This window comes from Rhipicephalus microplus, chromosome 3 (genome assembly GCF_043290135.1).
Source record: "Rhipicephalus microplus isolate Deutch F79 chromosome 3, USDA_Rmic, whole genome shotgun sequence".
NCBI lineage: Eukaryota > Metazoa > Arthropoda > Arachnida > Ixodida > Ixodidae > Rhipicephalus > Rhipicephalus microplus.
In genome coordinates, this window is record NC_134702.1 from 210,316,807 (window position 1) to 210,333,959 (window position 17,153).

General features: G+C 46.8%; 22 non-coding genes across 22 annotated transcripts; all 22 read left to right on the forward strand.

Annotated features, from left to right (window-relative positions):
• Window positions 1-1,324: 1,324 nt before the first annotated feature.
• Window positions 1,325-1,397, forward strand: TRNAM-CAU (transfer RNA methionine (anticodon CAU)). Its single transcript has one exon. It is a non-coding gene; the product is annotated as a tRNA-Met (tRNA).
• A 162-nt stretch (window positions 1,398-1,559) lies between these two features.
• On the forward strand, window positions 1,560-1,632 carry TRNAM-CAU (transfer RNA methionine (anticodon CAU)). Its single transcript has one exon. It is a non-coding gene; the product is annotated as a tRNA-Met (tRNA).
• A 401-nt stretch (window positions 1,633-2,033) lies between these two features.
• TRNAM-CAU (transfer RNA methionine (anticodon CAU)) lies at window positions 2,034-2,106 on the forward strand. The gene has a single exon. It is a non-coding gene; the product is annotated as a tRNA-Met (tRNA).
• A 1,586-nt stretch (window positions 2,107-3,692) lies between these two features.
• TRNAM-CAU (transfer RNA methionine (anticodon CAU)) lies at window positions 3,693-3,764 on the forward strand. Its single transcript has one exon. It is a non-coding gene; the product is annotated as a tRNA-Met (tRNA).
• A 1,582-nt stretch (window positions 3,765-5,346) lies between these two features.
• TRNAM-CAU (transfer RNA methionine (anticodon CAU)) lies at window positions 5,347-5,419 on the forward strand. Its single transcript has one exon. It is a non-coding gene; the product is annotated as a tRNA-Met (tRNA).
• A 163-nt stretch (window positions 5,420-5,582) lies between these two features.
• TRNAM-CAU (transfer RNA methionine (anticodon CAU)) lies at window positions 5,583-5,655 on the forward strand. Its single transcript has one exon. It is a non-coding gene; the product is annotated as a tRNA-Met (tRNA).
• Window positions 5,656-6,053: 398 nt separating this feature from the next.
• Window positions 6,054-6,126, forward strand: TRNAM-CAU (transfer RNA methionine (anticodon CAU)). The gene has a single exon. It is a non-coding gene; the product is annotated as a tRNA-Met (tRNA).
• An 874-nt stretch (window positions 6,127-7,000) lies between these two features.
• TRNAM-CAU (transfer RNA methionine (anticodon CAU)) lies at window positions 7,001-7,073 on the forward strand. Its single transcript has one exon. It is a non-coding gene; the product is annotated as a tRNA-Met (tRNA).
• A 164-nt stretch (window positions 7,074-7,237) lies between these two features.
• TRNAM-CAU (transfer RNA methionine (anticodon CAU)) lies at window positions 7,238-7,310 on the forward strand. Its single transcript has one exon. It is a non-coding gene; the product is annotated as a tRNA-Met (tRNA).
• A 638-nt stretch (window positions 7,311-7,948) lies between these two features.
• Window positions 7,949-8,021, forward strand: TRNAM-CAU (transfer RNA methionine (anticodon CAU)). The gene has a single exon. It is a non-coding gene; the product is annotated as a tRNA-Met (tRNA).
• Window positions 8,022-8,895: 874 nt separating this feature from the next.
• TRNAM-CAU (transfer RNA methionine (anticodon CAU)) lies at window positions 8,896-8,968 on the forward strand. Its single transcript has one exon. It is a non-coding gene; the product is annotated as a tRNA-Met (tRNA).
• A 398-nt stretch (window positions 8,969-9,366) lies between these two features.
• TRNAM-CAU (transfer RNA methionine (anticodon CAU)) lies at window positions 9,367-9,439 on the forward strand. The gene has a single exon. It is a non-coding gene; the product is annotated as a tRNA-Met (tRNA).
• Window positions 9,440-10,656: 1,217 nt separating this feature from the next.
• On the forward strand, window positions 10,657-10,729 carry TRNAM-CAU (transfer RNA methionine (anticodon CAU)). The gene has a single exon. It is a non-coding gene; the product is annotated as a tRNA-Met (tRNA).
• Window positions 10,730-11,130: 401 nt separating this feature from the next.
• TRNAM-CAU (transfer RNA methionine (anticodon CAU)) lies at window positions 11,131-11,203 on the forward strand. Its single transcript has one exon. It is a non-coding gene; the product is annotated as a tRNA-Met (tRNA).
• A 401-nt stretch (window positions 11,204-11,604) lies between these two features.
• Window positions 11,605-11,677, forward strand: TRNAM-CAU (transfer RNA methionine (anticodon CAU)). The gene has a single exon. It is a non-coding gene; the product is annotated as a tRNA-Met (tRNA).
• A 400-nt stretch (window positions 11,678-12,077) lies between these two features.
• On the forward strand, window positions 12,078-12,150 carry TRNAM-CAU (transfer RNA methionine (anticodon CAU)). The gene has a single exon. It is a non-coding gene; the product is annotated as a tRNA-Met (tRNA).
• Window positions 12,151-13,024: 874 nt separating this feature from the next.
• TRNAM-CAU (transfer RNA methionine (anticodon CAU)) lies at window positions 13,025-13,097 on the forward strand. Its single transcript has one exon. It is a non-coding gene; the product is annotated as a tRNA-Met (tRNA).
• Window positions 13,098-13,261: 164 nt separating this feature from the next.
• TRNAM-CAU (transfer RNA methionine (anticodon CAU)) lies at window positions 13,262-13,334 on the forward strand. The gene has a single exon. It is a non-coding gene; the product is annotated as a tRNA-Met (tRNA).
• Window positions 13,335-13,972: 638 nt separating this feature from the next.
• On the forward strand, window positions 13,973-14,045 carry TRNAM-CAU (transfer RNA methionine (anticodon CAU)). The gene has a single exon. It is a non-coding gene; the product is annotated as a tRNA-Met (tRNA).
• Window positions 14,046-14,919: 874 nt separating this feature from the next.
• On the forward strand, window positions 14,920-14,992 carry TRNAM-CAU (transfer RNA methionine (anticodon CAU)). The gene has a single exon. It is a non-coding gene; the product is annotated as a tRNA-Met (tRNA).
• Window positions 14,993-15,390: 398 nt separating this feature from the next.
• Window positions 15,391-15,463, forward strand: TRNAM-CAU (transfer RNA methionine (anticodon CAU)). Its single transcript has one exon. It is a non-coding gene; the product is annotated as a tRNA-Met (tRNA).
• Window positions 15,464-16,680: 1,217 nt separating this feature from the next.
• TRNAM-CAU (transfer RNA methionine (anticodon CAU)) lies at window positions 16,681-16,753 on the forward strand. Its single transcript has one exon. It is a non-coding gene; the product is annotated as a tRNA-Met (tRNA).
• Window positions 16,754-17,153: the final 400 nt, after the last annotated feature.

Consider the following 17,153-nt stretch of genomic DNA (forward strand, 5'->3'; position numbering starts at 1 on the left):
CTAATTTTTCAAATAAAGTATGATGACAGAGACGGTCGAAAGCCTTAGAAAAATCTATGAAAACACCAATGCAAAGTTCTTTACTCTCAAACGATTTAAGGATTATTTCTTTCTGAGCTAGTAAAGCAGTCTCCGTCGACCTGCCCTTCATAAAACCATGTTGAGATTGGGATATTATGTTAAACTTCATACAAAAATTCATAAGTCTTTTAAAAATAATTTTCTCCAAGCCTTTCGAGAATATGGGTAATATAGAAATTGGCCGATAGTTCGTAAGATCATTCTTGTCTCCTTTCTTATATAACACGCTGACAACGGACGTTTGCATTTGTTTTGGGAAACAGCCTGTTGATAGGGACAAGTTATAAATGTGAGAGAGCACGGGAGCTATGATATTGATTGCATGTTTGATCGGGGAAATCTGAATTCCATCTATGTCACGAGCGCTGCTCTGTTTTAGCGTGGAAAAAATTGAAACTATTTCTTGTTCATCGGTTGGTCGAAGAAAGATGTTCTTTGTCTGTCTTGTCATTGCGTCAGTTATAGCTGTCTGTGCTGTTTGCGTCGGCTGTGCAACGTTTGTGAGAAAATGATTAAATCTTTCTGCGAGTTCTAAATCTGTAACCGCTCGACCATCTATATTTATTTCAGTAACCCCAGGAGAGATCGGTGTCCTGTGAAGCAAAGCGTTAAGTTTCCTCCACAGTTCTGCACTCCCTTTGCAGTTGTCTGCATGAAATTGTTGATTTAAGTAATTTCTTTTTTCTTTCTTGATTTCTTTTTCTTTCTTGATAACCTTTAATTTGTGGAAACGAATGATACCGGTTGCGTTTGCCAGTCACCCCTGTCCGCCTCGGTAGCCCAGTAGGCAGCGCGTCAGTCTCATAATCTGAAGGTCGTGAGTTCAATCCTACGGCAGGCCAATGTCGATGCAGTTTTTTTGTTTGCTTATGAGAGTTTAATAAGGTCGTGAGGGGTGCGCTGTCTGGAACAGTAATGAATGACTGTTGCTGAATTTTCTTATTTTTTCGACCTTTAATTTGTGGAAACGAATGATACCGGTTGCGTTTGCCAGTCACCCCTGTCCGCCTCGGTAGCCCAGTAGGCAGCACGTCAGTCTCATAATCTGAAGGTCGTGAGTTCAATCCTCACCCGGGGCAAAGGCGGTGAAGATGTTTTGTTTGCTTATAAGAGTTTAATTAGGTCGTGAGGGGTGCGCTGTCTGGAGCAGTAATAAATGACTGTTGCTGAGTTTTCTTACTTTTTCAATTTTTAACTTGTGGGAACTATTGATACTGGTTGTGTTTCCCAATGACACCTGTCCGCCTCGGTAGCGCAGTGGGCAGCGCGTCAGTTTCATAATCTGAAGGTCGTGAGTTCAATCCTCACCCGGGGCAAAGGTGGTGCAGTTCTTTGTTTGCTTATGAGAGTTTAAATAGGTCGTTAGGGGTGCGCTGTCTGAAGCAGTAATGAGTGACTGTTGCTGAGTTTTCTTACTTTTTGATCTTTAACTTGTGGAAACTTTTGATACCTGTTGTGTTTTCCAGTGACACCTGTCCGCCTCGGAAGCGCAGTAGGCAGCGCGTCAGGCTCATAATCTGAAGGTCGTGAGTTCAATCCTCACCCGGGGCAAAGGCGGTGTAGTTGTTTTGTTTGCTTATGAGAGTTTAATTAGGTCGTGAAGGGTGCGCTGTCTGGTGCAGTAATGAATGACTGTTGCTGAGTTTTCTTACTTTTTCGACCTTTAACTTGTGGGAACTATTGATACCGGTTGTGTTTCCCAGTGACACCAGTCCGCCTCGGTAGCGCAGTAGGCGGCGCTTCAGTCTCATAATCTGAAGATCGTGAGTTCAATCCACACCCGGGGCAATGGCGGTGCAGATTTTTTGTTTGCCTATGAGAGTTTAATTAGGTCGTGAGGGGTGCGCTGTCCTGAGCAGTAATGAATGACTGTTGCTGAGTTTTCTTACTTTTTCGACCTTTAACATGTGGGAACGATTGATACCGGTTGTGTTTCCCAGTGACACCTGTTCGCCTCGGTAGCGCAGTAGGCAGCGCGTCAGTCTCATAATCTGAAGGTCGTGAGTTCAATCCTCACCCGGGGCAAATTTGTTGCAGATTTTTTGTTTGCTCATGAGAGTTTAATTAGGTCGTGAGGCGTGCACTGTCTGGAGCAGTAAATTATGACTGTTGCTCAGTTTTCTTACTTTTTCCACCTTTAATTTGTGGGAACTAATGATACCGGTTGCGTTTCCCAGTGACCCCTGTCCGCGTCGGTAGCGCAGTAGGCAGCGCGTCAGTCTCGTAATCTGAAGATCGTGAGTTCAATCCTCTCCCGGGGCAAAGGCGGTGAATATGGTTTCTTTGCTTCTGAGAGTTTAATTAGGTCGTGAAGGGGCCGCTGTCTGGAGCAGTAATGAATGACTGTTGCTGAGTTTTCTTACTTTTTCGACCTTTAACTTGTGGGAACTATTGATACCGGTTGTGTTTCCCAGTGACACCAGTCCGCCTCGGTAGCGCAGTAGGCGGCGCGTCAGTCTCATAATCTCAAGGTCGTGAGTTCAATCCTCACCCGGGGCAAAGGCGGTGAATATGGTTTCTTTGCTTCTGAGAGTTTAATTATGTCGTGAGGGGTGCGCTGTCTGGAGCAGTAATGAATGACTGCTGCTGAGTTTTCTTACTTTTTCGACCTTTAACTTGTGGGAACTATTGATACCGGTTGTGTTTCCCAGTGTCACCTGTCCGCCTCGGTAGTGCAGTAGGCAGCGCGTCAGTCTCATAATCTGAAGGTCGTGAGTTCAATCCTAAGGCGGGCCAATGTCGATGCAGTTTTTTTGTTTGCTTATGAGAGTTTAATAAGGTCGTGAGGGGTGCGCTGTCTGGAGCAGTAATGAATGACTGTTGCTGAGTTTTCTTACTTTTTCGACCTTTAACTTGTGGGAACTATTGATACCGGTTGTGTTTCCCAGTGACACCTGTCCGCGTCGGTAGCGCAGTAGGCAGCGCGTCAGTCTCGTAATCTGAAGATCGTGAGTTCAATCCTCTCCCGGGGCAAAGGCGGTGAATATGGTTTCTTTGCTTCTGAGAGTTTAATTATGTCGTGAGGGGTGCGCTGTCTGGAGCAGTAATGAATGACTGCTGCTGAGTTTTCTTACTTTTTCGACCTTTAACTTGTGGGAACTATTGATACCGGTTGTGTTTCCCAGTGTCACCTGTCCGCCTCGGTAGTGCAGTAGGCAGCGCGTCAGTCTCATAATCTGAAGGTCGTGAGTTCAATCCTAAGGCGGGCCAATGTCGATGCAGTTTTTTTGTTTGCTTATGAGAGTTTAATAAGGTCGTGAGGGGTGCGCTGTCTGGAACAGTAATGAATGACTGTTGCTGAATTTTCTTATTTTTTCGACCTTTAATTTGTGGAAACGAATGATACCGGTTGCGTTTGCCAGTCACCCCTGTCCGCCTCGGTAGCCCAGTAGGCAGCACGTCAGTCTCATAATCTGAAGGTCGTGAGTTCAATCCTCACCCGGGGCAAAGGCGGTGCAGATGTTTTGTTTGCTTATAAGAGTTTAATTAGGTCGTGAGGGGTGCGCTGTCTGGAGCAGTAATAAATGACTGTTGCTGAGTTTTCTTACTTTTTCAATTTTTAACTTGTGGGAACTATTGATACTGGTTGTGTTTCCCAATGACACCTGTCCGCCTCGGTAGCGCAGTGGGAGCGCGTCAGTTTCATAATCTGAAGGTCGTGAGTTCAATCCTCACCCGGGGCAAAGGTGGTGCAGTTCTTTGTTTGCTTATGAGAGTTTAAATAGGTCGTTAGGGGTGCGCTGTCTGAAGCAGTAATGAATGACTGTTGCTGAGTTTTCTTACTTTTTGATCTTTAACTTGTGGAAACTTTTGATACCTGTTGTGTTTTCCAGTGACACCTGTCCGCCTCGGAAGCGCAGTAGGCAGCGCGTCAGGCTCATAATCTGAAGGTCGTGAGTTCAATCCTCACCCGGGCCAAAGGCGGTGCAGTTTTTTTGTTTGCTTATGAGAGTTTAATTAGGTCTTGAGGGGTGCGCTCTCTGGAGCAGTAATGAATGACTGTTGCTGAGTTTTCTTACTTTTTCGACCTTTAACTTGAGGGAACTATTGATACTGGTTGTGTTTCCCAGTGACACCTGTCCGCCTCGGTAGCGCAGTAGGCAGCGCGTCAGTCTCATATTTTGAAGCTCGTGAGTTCAATCCTCACCCGGGGCAAAGGCGGTGAAGTTTTTTTGTTTGTTTATGAGAGTTTATTTAGGTCGTGAGGGGTGCGCTGTCTGGAGCAGTAATGAATGACTGTTGCTCGGTTTTCTTACTTTTTCGACCTATAGTTTGTGGGAACTAATGATACCGGTTGCGTTTCCCAGTGACCCCTGTCTGCCTCGGAAGCGCACTAGGCAGCGCGTCAGTCTCATAATCTGAAGGTCGTGAGTTCAATCCTCACCCGGGGCAACTTTGGTGCAGAATTTTTGTTTGCTCATGAGAGTTTAATTAGGTCATGAGGGGTGCACTGTCTGGAGCAGTAATAAATGACTGTTGCTCAGTTTTCTTACTTTTTCCACCTTTTTTTTGTGGGAACTAATGATACCGGTTGCGTTTGCCAGGGACTCCTGTCTGCCTCGGTAGCGCAGTAGGCAGCGCGTCAGTCTAGTAATCTGAAGGTCGTGAGTTCAATCCTCACAGGGGCAAAGGCGGTGCAGATTTTTTGTTTGCTTATGAGAGTTTATTTAGGTCGTGAGAGGTGCACTGTGTGGAGCAGTAATGAATTACATTTGCTCGGTTTTCTTACTTTTTCGACCTTTAATTTGTGGGAACTAATGATACCGGTTGAGTTTCGCAGTGACCCCTGTCCGCCTCGGTAGCGCAGTAGGCGGCGTGTCAGTCTCATAATCTCAAGGTCGTGAGTTCAATCCTCACCCAAGGCAAAGGCGCTGAAGTTTTTTGTTTGCTTATGAGAGTTTAATTAAGTCGTGAGGGGTGCGCTGTCTGGAGCAGTAATGAATGACTGCTGCTGAGTTTTCTTACTTTTTCGACCTTTAACTTGTGGGAACTATTGATGCCGGTTGTGCTTCCCAGTGTCACCTGTCCGCCTCGGTAGTGCAGTAGGCAGCGCGTCAGTCTCATAATCTGAAGGTCGTGAGTTCAATCCTAAGGCGGGCCAATGTTGATGCAGTTTTTTTGTTTGCTTATGAGAGTTTAATTAGGTCGTGAGGGGTGCGCTGTCTGGAACAGTAATGAATGACTGTTGCTGAATTTTCTTATTTTTTCGACCTTTTATTTGTGGAAACGAATGATACCGGTTGCGTTTGCCAGTCACCCCTGTCCGCCTCGGTAGCCCAGTAGGCAGCGCGTCAGTCTCATAATCTGAAGGTCGTGAGTTCAATCCTCACCCGGGGCAGAGGCGGTGCAGATGTTTTGTTTGCTTATGAGGGTTTAATTAGGTCGTGAGGGGTGCACTGTCTGGAGCAGTAATGAATGACTGTTGCCCAGTCCTCTTATTTTTTCGACCTTTATTTGTGGAAACGAATGATACCGGTTGCGTTTCCCCGTGACCCCTGTCCGCCTCGGTAGCGCAGTAGGCAGCGCGTCAGTCTCATAATCTGAAGGTCGTGAGTTCAATTCTCACCCGGGGAAAGGTGGTGCAGATATTTGTTTGCTTATAAGAGTTTAATTAGGTCGTGAGGGGTGCGCTGTCTGGAGCAGTAATGAATGACTGTTGCTGAGTTTTCTTACTTTTTCGACCTTTAACTTGAGGGAACTATTGATACCGGTTGTGTTTCCCAGTGACACCTGTCCGCCTCGGTAGCGCAGTAGGCAGCGCGTCAGTCTCATAATCTGAAGGTCGTGAGTTCAATTCTCACCCAGGCCAAAGGCGGTGCAGTTTTTTGTTTGCTTATGACAGTTTAATTAGGTCGTGAGGAGTGCGCTGTCAGGAGCAGTAATGAATGACAGTTGCTCGGTTTTCTTATTTTTTCAACCTTTAATTTGTGGGAACTAATGATACCGGTTGCGTTTCCCAGTGACCCCAGTCTGCCTCGGTAGCGCAGTAGGCAGCGCGTCAGTCTCATATTCTGAAGGTCGTGAGTTCAATCCTCACCCGGGGCAAAGGCGGTGAAGTTTTTTTGTTTGTTTATGAGAGTTTAATTATGTCGTGAAGGGTGCGCTGTCTGGAGCAGTAATGAATGACTGTTGCTTAGTTTTCTTACTTTTTCGACCTTTAATTTGTAGGAACTAATGATACCGGTTGTGTTTCCCAGTGACCCCTGTCCGCCTCGGTAGTGCAAAGGCAGCACGTCTGTCTCATAATCTGAAGGTCGTGAGTTCAATCCCCACCCGGGGCAAAGGTGTTGCAGATTTTTTTGTTTTCCTATGAGAGATTTATTGGGTCGTGAGGGGTGCGCTGTCTGGAGCAGTAATGAATGACTGTTGCTCGGTTTTCTTACTTTTTCGACCTATAGTTTGTGGGAACTAATGATACCGGTTGCGTTTCCCAGTGACCCCTGTCTGCCTCGGAAGCGCACTAGGCAGCGCGTCAGTCTCATAATCTGAAGGTCGTGAGTTCAATCCTCACCCGGGGCAACTTTGGTGCAGATTTTTTGTTTGCTCATGAGAGTTTAATTAGGTCATAAGGGGTGCACTGTCTAGAGCAGTAATAAATGACTGTTGCTCAGTTTTCTTACTTTTCCACCTTTTTGTTTGTGGGAACTAATGATACCGGTTGCGTTTGTCAGGGACTCCTGTCTGCCTCGGTAGCGCAGTAGGCAGCGCGTCAGTCTCATGATCTGAAGGTCGTGAGTTCAATCCTCACAGGGGCAAAGGCGGTGCAGATTTTTTGTTTGCTTATGAGAGTTTAGTTAGGTCGTGAGGGGTGCACTGTGTGGAGCAGTAATGAATTTCTGTTGCTCGGTTTTCTTACTTTTTTGACCTTTAATTTGTGGGAACTAATGATACCGGTTGCGTTTCGCAGTGACCCCTGTCCGCCTCGGTAGCGCAGTAGGCAGCGCGTCAGTCTCATAATTTGAAGGTCGTGAGTTCCATCCTCACCCGGGGCAAAGGCGGTGTAGTTGTTTTGTTTGCTTATGAGAGTTTAATTAGGTCGTGAAGGGTGCGCTGTCCTGAGCAGTAATGAATGACTGTTGCTGAGTTTTCTTACTTTTTCGACCTTTAACATGTGGGAACGATTGATACCGGTTGTGTTTCCCAGTGACACCTGTTCGCCTCGGTAGCGCAGTAGGCAGCGCGTCAGTCTCATAATCTGAAGGTCGTGAGTTCAATCCTCACCCGGGGCAAATTTGTTGCAGATTTTTTGTTTGCTCATGAGAGTTTAATTAGGTCGTGAGGGGTGCACTGTCTGGAGCAGTAATAAATGACTGTTGCTCAGTTTTCTTACTTTTTCCACCTTTAATTTGTGGGAACTAATCATACCGGTTGCGTTTCGCAGTGACCCCTGTCCGCCTCGGTAGCGGAGTAGGCAGCGCGTCAGTCTCATAATCTGAAGGTCGTGAGTTCCATCCTCACCCGGGGCAAAGGCGGTGTAGTTGTTTTGTTTGCTTATGAGAGTTTAATTAGGTCGTGAAGGGTGCGCTGTCTGGTGCAGTAATGAATGACTGTTGCTGAGTTTTCTTACTTTTTCGACCTTTAACTTGTGGGAACTATTGATACCGGTTGTGTTTCCCAGTGACACCAGTCCGCCTCGGTAGCGCAGTAGGCGGCGCTTCAGTCTCATAATCTGAAGATCGTGAGTTCAATCCACACCCGGGCCAATGGCGGTGCAGATTTTTTGTTCGCCTATGAGAGTTTAATTAGGTCGTGAGGGGTGCGCTGTCCTGAGCAGTAATGAATGACTGTTGCTGAGTTTTCTTACTTTTTCGACCTTTAACATGTGGGAACGATTGATACCGGTTGTGTTTCCCAGTGACACCTGTTCGCCTCGGTAGCGCAGTAGGCAGCGCGTCAGTCTCATAATCTGAAGGTCGTGAGTTCAATCCTCCCCCGGGGCAAATTTGTTGCAGATTTTTTGTTTGCTCATGAAAGTTTAATTAGGTCGTGAGGGGTGCACTGTCTGGAGCAGTAAATTATGACTGTTGCTCAGTTTTCTTACTTTTTCCACCTTTAATTTGTGGGAACTAATGATACCGGTTGCGTTTCCCAGTGACCCCTGTCCGCGTCGGTAGCGCAGTAGGCAGCGCGTCAGTCTCGTAATCTGAAGATCGTGAGTTCAATCCTCTCCCGGGGCAAAGGCGGTGAATATGGTTTCTTTGCTTCTGAGAGTTTAATTAGGTCGTGAAGGGGCCGCTGTCTGGAGCAGTAATGAATGACTGTTGCTGAGTTTTCTTACTTTTTCGACCTTTAACTTGTGGGAACTATTGATACCGGTTGTGTTTCCCAGTGACACCAGTCCGCCTCGGTAGCGCAGTAGGCGGCGCGTCAGTCTCATAATCTCAAGGTCGTGAGTTCAATCCTCACCCGGGGCAAAGGCGCTGAAGTTTTTTGTTTGCTTATGAGAGTTTAATTATGTCGTGAGGGGTGCGCTGTCTGGAGCAGTAATGAATGACTGCTGCTGAGTTTTCTTACTTTTTCGACCTTTAACTTGTGGGAACTATTGATGCCGGTTGTGCTTCCCAGTGTCACCTGTCCGCCTCGGTAGTGCAGTAGGCAGCGCGTCAGTCTCATAATCTGAAGGTCGTGAGTTCAATCCTAAGGCGGGCCAATGTCGATGCAGTTTTTTTGTTTGCTTATGAGAGTTTAATTAGGTCGTGAGGGGTGCGCTGTCTGGAACAGTAATGAATGACTGTTGCTGAATTTTCTTATTTTTTCGACCTTTAATTTGTGAAAACGAATGATACCGGTTGCGTTTGCCAGTCACCCCTGTCCGCCTCGGTAGCCCAGTAGGCAGCGCGTCAGTCTCATAATCTGAAGGTCGTGAGTTCAATCCTCACCCGGGGCAGAGGCGGTGCAGATGTTTTGTTTGCTTATGAGGGTTTAATTAGGTCGTGAGGGGTGCACTGTCTGGAGCAGTAATGAATGACTGTTGCCCAGTCTTCTTATTTTTTCGACCTTTATTTGTGGAAACGAATGATACCGGTTGCGTTTCCCCGTGACCCCTGTCCGCCTCGGTAGCGCTGTAGGCAGCGCGTCAGTCTCATAATCTGAAGGTCGTGAGTTCAATTCTCACCCAGGGAAAGGTGGTGCAGATATTTGTTTGCTTATAAGAGTTTAATTAGGTCGTGAGGGGTGCGCTGTCTGGAGCAGTAATGAATGACTGTTGCTGAGTTTTCTTACTTTTTCAATTTTTAACTTGTGGGAACTATTGATACTGGTTGTGTTTCCCAATGACACCTGTCTGCCTCGGTAGCGCAGTAGGCAGCGCGTCAGTTTCATAATCTGAAGGTCGTGAGTTCAATCCTCACCCGGGGCAAAGGTGGTGCAGTTCTTTGTTTGCTTATGAGAGTTTAATTAGGTCGTGAGGGGTGCGCTGTCTGAAGCAGTAATGAATGACTGTTGCTGAGTTTTCTTACTTTTTCGACCTTTAACTTGTGGGAACTATTGATACCTGTTGTGTTTTCCAGTGACACCTGTCCGCCTCGGTAGCGCAGTAGGCAGCGCGTCAGGCTCATAATCTGAAGGTCGTGAGTTCAATCCTTACCCGGGCCAAAGGCGGTGCAGTTTTTTTGTTTGCTTATGAGAGTTTAATTAGGTTTGGGGGGTGCGCTGTCTGGAGCAGTAATGAATGACTGTTGCTGAGTTTTCTTACTTTTTCGACCTTTAGCTTGAGGGAACTATTGATACCGGTTGTGTTTCCCAGTGACACCTGTCCGCCTCGGTAGCACAGTATGAAGATGTGACAGCACTTTTACACGTGCCACTGCACTGTATTCCTATATTGATTTGTACTGTTTGCGAAGCAGGCAATAAAGAAAAAAAAGCCTCGGTAGCGCAGTAGGCAGCGCGTCAGTCTCATAATCTGAAGGTCGTGTGTTCAATTATCACCCAGGCCAAAGGCGGTGCAGTTTTTTGTTTGCTTATGACAGTTTAATTAGGTCGTGAGGAGTGCGCTGTCAGGAGCAGTAATGAATGACAGTTGCTCGGTTTTCTTATTTTTTCAACCTTTAATTTGTGGGAACTATTGATGCCGGTTGTGTTTCCCAGAGACACCTGTCCGCCTCGGAAGCGCAGTAGGCAGCGCGTCAGTCTCATAATCTGAAGGTCGTGAGTTCAATACACACCCAGGGTAAAGGCGGTACACATTTTTTGTTTGCTTATGAGAGTTTAATTAGGTCGTGAGGGGTGCGCTGTCTGGAGCAGTAATAATTGACAGTTGCTCGGTTTTCTTATTTTTTCAACCTTTAATTTGTGGGAACTATTGATGCCGGTTGTGTTTCCCAGAGACACCTGTCCGCCTCGGAAGCGCAGTAGGCAGCGCGTCAGTCTCATAATCTGAAGGTCGTGAGTTCCATACACACCCAGGGTAAAGGCGGTACACATTTTTTGTTTGCTTATGAGAGTTTAATTAGGTCGTGAGGGGTGCGCTGTCTGGAGCAGTAATAATTGACTGTTGCTCGGTTTTCTTACTGTTTCAATTTTTAACTTGTGGAAACTATTGATACCGGTTGTGTTTTCAAGTGACCCCTGTCCGCTTCGGTAGCGCAGTAGGCAGCGCGTCAGTCTCATAATCTGAAGGTCGTGAGTTCAATCCTCACCCGGGGCAAAGGCGGTGCAGATTTTTTGTTTGCTCATGAGATTTTAATTAGGTCGGGAGGGGTGCACTGTCTGGAGCAGTAATGAATGACTGTTGCCCAGTTTTCCTATTTTTTCGACCTTTAATTTGTGGAAACGAATGATACCGGTTGCGTTTCGCAGTGATCCCTGTCCGCCTCGGTATCGCAGTAGGCAGCGCGTCAGTCTCATAATCTGAAGGTCGTGAGTTCAATTATCACCCAGGCCAAAGGCAGTGCAGATTTTTTGTTAGCCTATGACAGTTTAATTAGGTTGTGAGGGGTGCGCTGTCCTGAGCAGTAATGAATGACTGTTGCTGAGTTTTCTTACTTTTTCGACCTTTAACATGTGAGAACTATTGATACCGGTTGTGTTTCCCAGTGACGCCTGTTTGCCTCGGTAGCGCAGTAGGCAGCGCGTCAGTCTCATAATCTGAAGGTCGTGAGTTCAATCCTCACCCGGGGCAAATTTGTTGCAGATTTTTTGTTTGCTCATGAGAGTTTAATTAGGTCGTGAGGGGTGCACTGTCTTGAGCAGTAATGAATGACAGTTGTTCGGTTTTCTTATTTTTTCAACCTTTAATTTGTGGGAACTAATGATACCGGTTGTGTTTCCCAGTGACCCCTGTCCGCGTCGGTAGCGCAGTAGGCAGCGCGTCAGTCTCGTAATCTGAAGGTCGTGAGTTCAATCCTCTCCCGGGGCAAAGGCGGTGAATATGTTTTGTTTGCTTATGAGAGTTTAATTAGGTCGTGAGGGGTGCACTGTCTGGAGAAGTAATGCATGACTGTTGCTCGCTTTTCCTACTTTTTCGACCTTTAATTTGTGGGAACTAATGATACCGGTTGCGTTTCGCAGTGACCCCTGTCCGCCTCGGTAGCGCAGTAGGCAGCGCGTCAGTCTCATAATCTGAAGGTCGTGAGTTCCATCCTCACCCGGGGCAAAGGCGGTGTAGTTGGTTTCTTTGCTTATGAGAGTTTAATTAGGTTGTGAAGGGTGCGCTGTCTGGAGCAGTAATGAATGACTGTTGCTGAGTTTTCTTACTTTTTCGACCTTTAACTTGAGGGAACTATTGATACCGGTTGTGTTTCCCAGTGACACCTGTCCGCCTCGGTAGCGCAGTAGGCAGCGCGTCAGTCTCATAATCTGAAGGTCGTGAGTTCAATTCTCACCCAGGCCAAAGGCGGTGCAGTTTTTTGTTTGCTTATGACAGTTTAATTAGGTCGTGAGGAGTGCGCTGTCAGGAGCAGTAATGAATGACAGTTGCTCGGTTTTCTTATTTTTTCAACCTTTAATTTGTGGGAACTAATGATACCGGTTGCGTTTCCCAGTGACCCCAGTCTGCCTCGGTAGCGCAGTAGGCAGCGCGTCAGTCTCATATTCTGAAGGTCGTGAGTTCAATCCTCACCCGGGGCAAAGGCGGTGAAGTTTTTTTGTTTGTTTATGAGAGTTTAATTATGTCGTGAAGGGTGCGCTGTCTGGAGCAGTAATGAATGACTGTTGCTTAGTTTTCTTACTTTTTCGACCTTTAATTTGTAGGAACTAATGATACCGGTTGTGTTTCCCAGTGACCCCTGTCCGCCTCGGTAGTGCAAAGGCAGCACGTCTGTCTCATAATCTGAAGGTCTTGAGTTCAATCCCCACCCGGGGCAAAGGTGTTGCAGATTTTTTTGTTTTCCTATGAGAGATTTATTGGGTCGTGAGGGGTGCGCTGTCTGGAGCAGTAATGAATGACTGTTGCTCGGTTTTCTTACTTTTTCGACCTATAGTTTGTGGGAACTAATGATACCGGTTGCGTTTCCCAGTGACCCCTGTCTGCCTCGGAAGCGCACTAGGCAGCGCGTCAGTCTCATAATCTGAAGGTCGTGAGTTCAATCCTCACCCGGGGCAACTTTGGTGCAGATTTTTTGTTTGCTCATGAGAGTTTAATTAGGTCATAAGGGGTGCACTGTCTAGAGCAGTAATAAATGACTGTTGCTCAGTTTTCTTACTTTTCCACCTTTTTGTTTGTGGGAACTAATGATACCGGTTGCGTTTGTCAGGGACTCCTGTCTGCCTCGGTAGCGCAGTAGGCAGCGCGTCAGTCTCATGATCTGAAGGTCGTGAGTTCAATCCTCACAGGGGCAAAGGCGGTGCAGATTTTTTGTTTGCTTATGAGAGTTTAGTTAGGTCGTGAGGGGTGCACTGTGTGGAGCAGTAATGAATTTCTGTTGCTCGGTTTTCTTACTTTTTTGACCTTTAATTTGTGGGAACTAATGATACCGGTTGCGTTTCGCAGTGACCCCTGTCCGCCTCGGTAGCGCAGTAGGCAGCGCGTCAGTCTCATAATTTGAAGGTCGTGAGTTCCATCCTCACCCGGGGCAAAGGCGGTGTAGTTGTTTTGTTTGCTTATGAGAGTTTAATTAGGTCGTGAAGGGTGCGCTGTCCTGAGCAGTAATGAATGACTGTTGCTGAGTTTTCTTACTTTTTCGAACTTTAACATGTGGGAACGATTGATACCTGTTGTGTTTCCCAGTGACACCTGTTCGCCTCGGTAGCGCAGTAGGCAGCGCGTCAGTCTCATAATCTGAAGGTCGTGAGTTCAATCCTCACCCGGGGCAAATTTGTTGCAGATTTTTTGTTTGCTCATGAGAGTTTAATTAGGTCGTGAGGGGTGCACTGTCTGGAGCAGTAATAAATGACTGTTGCTCAGTTTTCTTACTTTTTCCACCTTTAATTTGTGGGAACTAATCATACCGGTTGCGTTTCGCAGTGACCCCTGTCCGCCTCGGTAGCGGAGTAGGCAGCGCGTCAGTCTCATAATCTGAAGGTCGTGAGTTCCATCCTCACCCGGGGCAAAGGCGGTGTAGTTGTTTTGTTTGCTTATGAGAGTTTAATTAGGTCGTGAAGGGTGCGCTGTCTGGTGCAGTAATGAATGACTGTTGCTGAGTTTTCTTACTTTTTCGACCTTTAACTTGTGGGAACTATTGATACCGGTTGTGTTTCCCAGTGACACCAGTCCGCCTCGGTAGCGCAGTAGGCGGCGCTTCAGTCTCATAATCTGAAGATCGTGAGTTCAATCCACACCCGGGCCAATGGCGGTGCAGATTTTTTGTTCGCCTATGAGAGTTTAATTAGGTCGTGAGGGGTGCGCTGTCCTGAGCAGTAATGAATGACTGTTGCTGAGTTTTCTTACTTTTTCGACCTTTAACATGTGGGAACGATTGATACCGGTTGTGTTTCCCAGTGACACCTGTTCGCCTCGGTAGCGCAGTAGGCAGCGCGTCAGTCTCATAATCTGAAGGTCGTGAGTTCAATCCTCACCCGGGGCAAATTTGTTGCAGATTTTTTGTTTGCTCATGAAAGTTTAATTAGGTCGTGAGGGGTGCACTGTCTGGAGCAGTAAATTATGACTGTTGCTCAGTTTTCTTACTTTTTCCACCTTTAATTTGTGGGAACTAATGATACCGGTTGCGTTTCCCAGTGACCCCTGTCCGCGTCGGTAGCGCAGTAGGCAGCGCGTCAGTCTCGTAATCTGAAGATCGTGAGTTCAATCCTCTCCCGGGGCAAAGGCGGTGAATATGGTTTCTTTGCTTCTGAGAGTTTAATTAGGTCGTGAAGGGGCCGCTGTCTGGAGCAGTAATGAATGACTGTTGCTGAGTTTTCTTACTTTTTCGACCTTTAACTTGTGGGAACTATTGATACCGGTTGTGTTTCCCAGTGACACCAGTCCGCCTCGGTAGCGCAGTAGGCGGCGCGTCAGTCTCATAATCTCAAGGTCGTGAGTTCAATCCTCACCCGGGGCAAAGGCGCTGAAGTTTTTTGTTTGCTTATGAGAGTTTAATTATGTCGTGAGGGGTGCGCTGTCTGGAGCAGTAATGAATGACTGCTGCTGAGTTTTCTTACTTTTTCGACCTTTAACTTGTGGGAACTATTGATGCCGGTTGTGCTTCCCAGTGTCACCTGTCCGCCTCGGTAGTGCAGTAGGCAGCGCGTCAGTCTCATAATCTGAAGGTCGTGAGTTCAATCCTAAGGCGGGCCAATGTCGATGCAGTTTTTTTGTTTGCTTATGAGAGTTTAATTAGGTCGTGAGGGGTGCGCTGTCTGGAACAGTAATGAATGACTGTTGCTGAATTTTCTTATTTTTTCGACCTTTAATTTGTGAAAACGAATGATACCGGTTGCGTTTGCCAGTCACCCCTGTCCGCCTCGGTAGCCCAGTAGGCAGCGCGTCAGTCTCATAATCTGAAGGTCGTGAGTTCAATCCTCACCCGGGGCAGAGGCGGTGCAGATGTTTTGTTTGCTTATGAGGGTTTAATTAGGTCGTGAGGGGTGCACTGTCTGGAGCAGTAATGAATGACTGTTGCCCAGTCTTCTTATTTTTTCGACCTTTATTTGTGGAAACGAATGATACCGGTTGCGTTTCCCCGTGACCCCTGTCCGCCTCGGTAGCGCTGTAGGCAGCGCGTCAGTCTCATAATCTGAAGGTCGTGAGTTCAATTCTCACCCAGGGAAAGGTGGTGCAGATATTTGTTTGCTTATAAGAGTTTAATTAGGTCGTGAGGGGTGCGCTGTCTGGAGCAGTAATGAATGACTGTTGCTGAGTTTTCTTACTTTTTCAATTTTTAACTTGTGGGAACTATTGATACTGGTTGTGTTTCCCAATGACACCTGTCTGCCTCGGTAGCGCAGTAGGCAGCGCGTCAGTTTCATAATCTGAAGGTCGTGAGTTCAATCCTCACCCGGGGCAAAGGTGGTGCAGTTCTTTGTTTGCTTATGAGAGTTTAATTAGGTCGTGAGGGGTGCGCTGTCTGAAGCAGTAATGAATGACTGTTGCTGAGTTTTCTTACTTTTTCGACCTTTAACTTGTGGGAACTATTGATACCTGTTGTGTTTTCCAGTGACACCTGTCCGCCTCGGTAGCGCAGTAGGCAGCGCGTCAGGCTCATAATCTGAAGGTCGTGAGTTCAATCCTTACCCGGGCCAAAGGCGGTGCAGTTTTTTTGTTTGCTTATGAGAGTTTAATTAGGTTTGGGGGGTGCGCTGTCTGGAGCAGTAATGAATGACTGTTGCTGAGTTTTCTTACTTTTTCGACCTTTAGCTTGAGGGAACTATTGATACCGGTTGTGTTTCCCAGTGACACCTGTCCGCCTCGGTAGCACAGTATGAAGATGTGACAGCACTTTTACACGTGCCACTGCACTGTATTCCTATATTGATTTGTACTGTTTGCGAAGCAGGCAATAAAGAAAAAAAAGCCTCGGTAGCGCAGTAGGCAGCGCGTCAGTCTCATAATCTGAAGGTCGTGTGTTCAATTATCACCCAGGCCAAAGGCGGTGCAGTTTTTTGTTTGCTTATGACAGTTTAATTAGGTCGTGAGGAGTGCGCTGTCAGGAGCAGTAATGAATGACAGTTGCTCGGTTTTCTTATTTTTTCAACCTTTAATTTGTGGGAACTATTGATGCCGGTTGTGTTTCCCAGAGACACCTGTCCGCCTCGGAAGCGCAGTAGGCAGCGCGTCAGTCTCATAATCTGAAGGTCGTGAGTTCAATACACACCCAGGGTAAAGGCGGTACACATTTTTTGTTTGCTTATGAGAGTTTAATTAGGTCGTGAGGGGTGCGCTGTCTGGAGCAGTAATAATTGACAGTTGCTCGGTTTTCTTATTTTTTCAACCTTTAATTTGTGGGAACTATTGATGCCGGTTGTGTTTCCCAGAGACACCTGTCCGCCTCGGAAGCGCAGTAGGCAGCGCGTCAGTCTCATAATCTGAAGGTCGTGAGTTCCATACACACCCAGGGTAAAGGCGGTACACATTTTTTGTTTGCTTATGAGAGTTTAATTAGGTCGTGAGGGGTGCGCTGTCTGGAGCAGTAATAATTGACTGTTGCTCGGTTTTCTTACTGTTTCAATTTTTAACTTGTGGAAACTATTGATACCGGTTGTGTTTTCAAGTGACCCCTGTCCGCTTCGGTAGCGCAGTAGGCAGCGCGTCAGTCTCATAATCTGAAGGTCGTGAGTTCAATCCTCACCCGGGGCAAAGGCGGTGCAGATTTTTTGTTTGCTCATGAGATTTTAATTAGGTCGGGAGGGGTGCACTGTCTGGAGCAGTAATGAATGACTGTTGCCCAGTTTTCCTATTTTTTCGACCTTTAATTTGTGGAAACGAATGATACCGGTTGCGTTTCGCAGTGATCCCTGTCCGCCTCGGTATCGCAGTAGGCAGCGCGTCAGTCTCATAATCTGAAGGTCGTGAGTTCAATTATCACCCAGGCCAAAGGCAGTGCAGATTTTTTGTTAGCCTATGACAGTTTAATTAGGTTGTGAGGGGTGCGCTGTCCTGAGCAGTAATGAATGACTGTTGCTGAGTTTTCTTACTTTTTCGACCTTTAACATGTGAGAACTATTGATACCGGTTGTGTTTCCCAGTGACGCCTGTT